The sequence below is a fragment of the Chenopodium album genome, chromosome 11 (genome assembly GCF_948465745.1).
Source record: "Chenopodium album chromosome 11, dcCheAlbu1.1, whole genome shotgun sequence".
In the NCBI taxonomy this organism is placed as follows: domain Eukaryota; kingdom Viridiplantae; phylum Streptophyta; class Magnoliopsida; order Caryophyllales; family Amaranthaceae; genus Chenopodium; species Chenopodium album.
In genome coordinates this window covers 54,191,665-54,199,393 of record NC_137844.1, presented here as the reverse complement: position 1 = coordinate 54,199,393, position 7,729 = coordinate 54,191,665, and the positions used below count along the sequence as shown (strand labels likewise).

The following is a 7,729-nucleotide window of genomic DNA, read 5'->3' as shown; positions in this document are numbered from 1 at the left end:
TCCTTAACAGCAAGTAACTCTGCAGCCAAAGGGGTAAGAGCGTTGTATTTGCTTGAAAAGCCCATCACCCACGAGCCATCCTGCTTCCTAACATATCCACCTCCAGCTGCATCATTAATGGCCACCCAAGCACCATTAGTAGTGACTTTTGCATACCCTTGGGGAAGAGGATACCAAGCCAGACGATTCCTACGAGGAGTTAGAGTAACAGCTTCCATCTCCCTCTCATTATCTTGCAGAATATGGTTAGTGCATTGATGATCTATAATAAAGCCATTGAAAACAAAATGGGAGCTAGCAATAGAAAGGTCAAAGACCGCTTTAATTCTACCTTTCCACAAATGCCATATCGCAATCGAAAAGGTCATTTTCCAATGTTTATTTTGCTTCAAATTATAATTAACCCAATCAGTCCAGGAAGCATTATAAAAGCATTGGAAATCAAAATTATCAGGGAAATTAATCTTGGAAAAAATTTTGTTCCATAAATGACCGACATAGTGCAATCCCTGAAAAGATGAATATGAGATTCGATGTGAGAGGAACATATAGCACAATCAGGAGAGATAGAGGGAATTAAGGAGTGAAGCTTTTCGGCTACCGGAAGAATACCATGCATACAATTCCAAACTAACATTTTGTATTTGAAAGGACTTTTAATTCTCCAAATACTTTTCCAGGAGGAGTAATGATTGGAGGGAGTACATTTTGTTAGAAATTGACAAATGATAAGTTGACCTGATGTTGAAAATGCCATCCTTAGAGTGCTGCCATTGAATGAAGTCCTCAAAATTGGGATTTTCATTTGAGGACTTCAAAGTGCTTATCATTGCTTTCAGTGCTGCCAATCAAACCTAATTGCTACTACTTGATATGTAAACGACTACAAATTAAAATCGCGTACAGTTACATAACGTGCGTGCACTTGATAATACTTTATGATTTGAGAGGAAAGACTACAACTAACAAGCTATGAACTCCCAAATATTCAATTCTAGGAGAGACAAAAGAGTACCTATTCATGCAACCGAGTCACAATTCGTCCATGCATGACTCTCTTTGCATAATTTGACCTTGATTACCTTTACTATATCTTTTAACTTTAGTTAATGCCCAAAGTTTGGTTAACTCTTTACTAGTTTGGCTCCTCAGCAATAAAAGTCTCTCTATCTTTCTTCCATCAAGTTTCCTAATTCTTTAGAGGCAACTTACACAAATCGTGTGATGTGAACTTTAGCTTTCATCTCTCACATTCACACTTCACCCTATGGCTCAAACTGGACCACTCTTGATTCATCCATGAATGCTTTAGAGTTGAGACTACTTGTCAAAAGATTCATGCACATAGTATAAAAGGGTATCATCTATTGATCCTTGCAAGATAATATTTAGGCCATTGGGCTGCTATAACTAAGTCTATGGATTCGATATGGCCCAACACAATCAGCATGTACTACATTATGTTGTGCATGGGTTGAGATTTTATATACTTCATCCGTTTTACACCATACAAGTGGAAGAGAGAGAAATGTAAAAATACTATAGTGTAAAGTGCCCCACTAACAGCAACAACTAACGGAAGGTTAATGCCAAGGTTACAGCGTAATCACTTAATGTACCTTGAGGTTACAGCGTGAAAGTTTGAAAAGGGAGGGCACGGCTTGAAAAAGTGAATACCACAGGTTACCACATAGAAAATCCCCCAAAAAAAAAAAAATACAAGCAAATTTAGTGGAGTTGGTGGGTCACGAGTTTGAAACCCACCAAATATATCACATAAAGTTGGGATTATTCGAGAATAATTGAAAAAAGTATTTGAAGTACCCCTTAAAATTGGGATTATTAAAACTAATTTTTCCTTTTATTTTTAACCAATGAACTACTCCGTACCATTATTTTGTTTGAGTATCAATGCATCACTACCAATTAAAAACCGTTAAAAAAACCGTCCTTCCTCGGTTCCTCCATTTGTGCTACCCTTACTCCTACAACTGGGAATCTGGGATGCTAGTCAAATCTTGGTCACTGCAGCAGCAACCCAGACATCATGCACAGATTGTTGCTTATTATTGGCGTCTTGTCTTGGATAAACATATAAACTTCGACTTGTTCAAATCCATATAATATTGCAAAATCCCAGAATAAAACCTCGCCTCTTCATTCAAAGTAAAGGTCGTTTTTGTGACGTCCAATGTCGCAAATTTTCAGACTTATTCAACCCTTTAAACACCTACCAAATTGTTAATTGGTTAAGAAGGGACCGGCTATGCCCTCAAAGTGTTTGATGAAATGCCCCAGTGAAAACTTACCCAGTATTCACCTGTTCGTCGGTTATTAGGTTTTATGTTCTTCAAGGTATGATATAGGGGAGGCTCTTTCTTGGTACAAGTCTTTTGATTATTAAATTATAGTATATGATATGAATCATATGATATAGTACATGGGTTTTATTAATTTAATGCTATAAGTTTTAATTTAATGGTATTATTGATTATTATAGCGTTCTTTTAGGTTAAGTAGGGTGAATTGGTGAAATCAGAGACAAAGTCATGATCTTGGGATATAAAATATTCGAATCTTGCATTTAAATATTGATGTTCATGTATATAAAAATGAGTGCCAACAAAGTCTTCCTTGTTTTGATTAGTTTAGTTTATGGTCCTATTTTAACTTTGAAGTAATGATATGTAGCCAATGTAGGTTAGCAAGGGAACATAGTTAAAGGAATTTAAGACTTTTGAGTATCTCTAATTGTTCCTTTTATCATTCTGTTAAGTAGAATTATGATTTAGGAGCCGATATAAAGATCTGTATGTGTATTGAATTAATGAAATGTGTACAATTTTTTCATGACATAATTTTTCTTTGAGGGCAGGACAATGAGAAAACAAAAACTTTTCATAGGACTTTAGGCCTGTGGTACATGTTGTTCTTGTTTGTAGGTTCGAGTACGCTATGCACGTGCCGATTTTGAAAGTAGCATCTTCATTTACATTGTCATAATGTGCTTTAGGGTACTTCTAACCATCAACAAACATCTGAAACATGACCTATTTCACTATTTGACTTTTCCATGCATTGGACATTTCATAAAAACTCTGGTTGACCTGCAAATCTGCAATAGTGTTGGAACCTTTGTATTTGACACGTGCAAGCTGTAAAACTTGATGAATAATGCAATTTTAAGTCTGACATGCTCCAATGATAGGCCGTCTTGCCTAACAGCATTCGGAAAACTGACAGCTTAAAAAGTATGATTTAATAATATGGAGAAGATATCTGGTACAACTAGGTACACACAATGGTACCAATATAGTACTTTATTTCTTTAACTGTCAATGATCAAGCTGCTGACATATTGTTAGCATGAATTCCATAACTAATAACTACTTCAAAAGACTTATCCAATTATTCATAGAATGGGATGTTAGGAGTGCGTTCTCTTATCTGTAAGTTATAAGAATTTGGTTTTTTTCATGGGTTGCATGTAATCAAAGAATGGTGGGAATAACCTTGGTTATTGTAATAGCATCATTCTTGCTTCCGAAACACCTTGTAAGTATCTATAATCTTTTCACTCAAACATAGTAAAAAGGGGTGAGTTTGTGCCAAAGGAGTCCATGGAGAAAGGGTCTGCCCCTATAGCTCCTATGGATTCAAGAGCTACTTATCTCAGAGAAGAATAATTTTCTAAAGAGTTATCTTTTCCTACACGAGTCACAGTATTTGAAAATCCTATCTTCTTCCATGTGCTTTCTAGAAAAAGAGTTGTCTTGTGATCCTTTACTTTGGGTAGTTTGTAACAATCTCATGATTTTAGTCACAATTGATGCTGTATATTGGAGCTCTCTTTTTATTTATTTTTTATTTATATTTTTTAATATATATATTTTTTTTCTACTGTGGTTCAGTTTCTGCAAATGAAGTCGAGGCTCTACATGTTCTTTATAGAAGACTTTGTAGCTCTGCTATTGACGAAGGCCTGATTAACAAGGTATATAGTTATTCACTTACTCTTATTTCCATGTTTCATTTACTTTCTTGCATAATGCTTTACAAAGTTAATCTTCAACAGTTTTTCTCTTTTGTTTCTCCTGTGATCCTAAAATTAATGTCTTCTGCTTCAGTTTATTTTAACATCTTCAGTGAGGGAGCATTTTACCAAATTTAATCTTTATTAAGTATACATATATAATTCAAAAATAGTGGAAAGGTATTTGATCGACAGTAGCATTCTTGATCTCCTTAATTGACTTATATTTTAGCAAAGCAACAGTTACTCAGCTGGACCTACTTTGGAGAATATTGATATTTTTGAGCATTCTTTTTGCAGAAAGAATTTCAGTTGGCTCTTCTTGGGAACTGCGGTCAACGAAACCTTTTCGTTGATAGGGTATGTGTTCCATCCTAACATTCTTTTTTTCTTTTCTTTTTCTTTTTCTTCTTTTTTATGAAGGGTCTTTTGTCATAATTACTACCTTTCTATATCACCAATGCAATAATGGATCTTTAATTGTGTTTACATGATAAGATGTATGCCAAATTTACAACTTATTGGACTTAGAACCAGGGAAAGGAAGGTGGGTGAAAGTAATTTGTAGTGAGGTCAACGTCTAAACCATTGGCCTCACAATACACCATCAAAGCTGCAGCCAAGGAAAAGGTGGGCAAGAAAGTCTTATACTGAAATGGAAATGTAGGAATAACTTTTTCATCTTCCATCAAAATACACTTGGAAGGCTTGAGAAGTCATGATCTACAGTTCCTGTTATTCAAGATATACAGTTGCTGTTTCTCAAGATTTCCTTACTCTGTCATATCCCTATACTTATTAGATAGGAATCTTGCATCCCTCCAATCATCTTTTGTCTATGCTATTTGGTCTATGTCAGCAATTATTTATGATCTTATTACTTCTTGGTTATTCTAATCTTTTGCTCCAAAAGTCGGTGCATAATATTGTCCACAATATAATCATTATTAGTAAATGCTATATATATATATATATATATATACACACACACACACACACACACACACACACACACACACACACACACTAGTTTAGAACCCGTGCTATGCACGGTTTTACAGTTAATAATACTTTCATTATTCGTTTATTAAAAACGTATAAAACGAAATCATTGTTGGTAAAAAAAAAAAACCATAAAAAATGTATAATAAACATTATATATATAGTAAGAGCAATGTGATCTAGAGAAGGAATTGAAGGAGTATGGTGTAATAATATTTTTTGTATTCGTAATATTAAAGCATGCACTTATTCTCAATTAAGTAGTATTATATAATATCAGGTAACATTTTTTATTCTTTACTACACTTTTTAATTTTCTTCCCTTAATATAAGGCTAAAACTTAACAAACTTCTTTCAAAAAAAAAAAAAAAAAAAAAAAAAAAAAAAAAAAAAAAAACCCAAGTAATAACAAACTTTTTAGCGGGAAATTTTTTTATGAGGTAATGACACGTGTACATTGGGGATAATTATGGGGATTACTTTAGTATATAGTATATATATATATATATACTTTATTCATGGCATTGAGTCTCATTGCAGGTTTTCAAAATGTTTGATCTCAAGAATAATGGAGTGATTCGCTTTGAAGACTTTGTCCGATCATTGAGTATTTTTCATCCTAGCACTCCAGAAGCAGACAAAATTGCTTGTATGAAATTACTCCCTACTGCCAAATTTTCTTAGTTGACTTCATCCAAGCCTGAGTATAGATATTAGTTTTTGAATTACAAAGAATGTTTTTGTGACTGATGTACAAACTCCCAAAAGTTGTATGTTGCTTTTTAATATTTAGAAGATTGTTCCTTAAGTATTTACAAAAAGTTGTTGAGTAATCAGTAGTTTACTAATTGCTTACAGAACTTCATAGCAACTAATGTACCGGGAATCATATTGCAGTTGCATTCAACTTTTATGATGTACAGAACACTGGTTATATTGAGCGTGAAGAGGTAAACATGTTAACCATTTGCAGTTATTATACTATATTGCCATTTAGTTCACAATACTGCCAAACTATAATGATTTATTCCCTTCTAAAGGCTGTTCAGCTTATTTTATGAGAGATAATATAGAGATTGGCTCATCATCAACGAAACACAGCTTCCCTATTTTTGTGTTTTTATGTACTCTCTCCATTCTCTACATTTGTTAAGGTTTTGGCACTCTTAGTGTAAAAATATAGAGGTGATGGGGTGATGAATTGGTTCCATGTAATCAAGGAAAAGTAAAAGAGACAAGTTCCCCCACCACCAAAAGTTTTGTCCATATAAGTCTTTTGTGAAAAAAGTTACCTGAAATGGAAGTACATCAACAAATTTTAAAAAAGCCTAAATTGTAATGTGGAAATATTAGAGGATGGAGGGAGTACTTTGCTGCTGCTGCTGCTGTTGTCTCAGGACTTTTGATTACATATGATCTAATTTTGCTTCTTTGATATCTGATTCTCCAGTTGAAGGAAATGCTCCTGGCAATATTTGAGGAACTAGATGTGAAACCTTCTGATAAGCTGGTTGAAGCAATATTAGAGAAGGTGCATACAGAATCTAAGATCTTTAAGACTTACCAGTAGGCTGTCTTTATCTCTAATTTGTCACGTAGAATGTAGGTGTGGCTCCACATACATAGTACTTACATTATTAGCTGGTATTCCATATGATCCCTAGGAGAAGAATTTCCTAATATTACAATATACTTGAGTAATTTGGATTGCTACCATCAGTAACCACAAAACTTCTCCAAAAAATTGACGAGGGCCAGGGTTTGAGTGTGTAGGGGTTTTTTGAGATGCTGTGTTCTAATTACATGTTTGTTATATGGCAATAGACCTTTTTGGAAGTTGATCTTAAAAAAGATGGAAAGATTGATCAAGAAGAGTGGAGAGAATACATGGCAAGCAACCCATTGCTCATGAAGAACATGACACTTCCTTGTTTAAAGTAAGTTCTGATATTCATGGATCCTATGTAATTGTTAGCTTTTTCCAAGTTCCAACGCCCCCCCCCCTCTCTCTCTCTCTCTCTCTCTCTCTCTCTCTCTCTAAGTTCACTGATTGCTATTAAATATTATACTTTCAGGGAGCTGACAACTGCATTCCCAAGCTTTTTCATCAGCAGTGAAGTCTATGATTTAGATCTAAGAGCTGAAGGGGATGTTAGTGGCTCAAACAGTAGCAAATCATCCAGCAAAAACCGAAATATCAAAATGTATCATTCGGTATGATCTGTGGGCATAACTGCTTTTAAATGGAGAATTTATTGCTGAGGAATGCTATGTGTTAGATTATATCCAATCATGTAATTTCTGCACATTAATGTGCTCCCATGTGTACAAAATATTGATTGAATGAGTCCTGATGCTCATATATTATGAACAATGTTTTGACGCTCCCATTTCTAGTGAAGTAATCATACAATATATTCTTTATATCAAAGTGTTAGTATCATTTAGTCACAGATACTAGTCATATTCATACAATCAAGTAGACCTTGAATCTTAGAAATTGATAGTGAGGACAATAATCTGAATTTGGAGATTATTTGGGGAAGCAGTGATAAGCAATTACCGTTTGTTTGCTCTAATTATAAATTTTAAAGAGGTAAGAGAAAGGTGGCTGTGGGTAACCCAGCCCCCTGCAGCAAGTCAGTTGTTGCTTACTAGGCTTAAGGTACTGTATTTTGATGCAGGGGCCATCT

General features: G+C 34.4%; 1 pseudogene across 1 annotated transcript; it reads left to right on the top strand.

Annotated features, from left to right (window-relative positions):
• The first annotated feature begins 3,476 nt into the window (after positions 1–3,476).
• Positions 3,477–7,444, top strand: LOC145569220 (calcineurin B-like protein 7; annotated as a pseudogene). Its single transcript, XR_014096066.1, has 8 exons — positions 3,477–3,555; positions 3,912–3,994; positions 4,334–4,393; positions 5,577–5,685; positions 5,934–5,986; positions 6,487–6,567; positions 6,861–6,973; positions 7,112–7,444. The product of XR_014096066.1 is annotated as a calcineurin B-like protein 7 (transcript).
• The last annotated feature ends 285 nt before the right edge of the window (positions 7,445–7,729 follow it).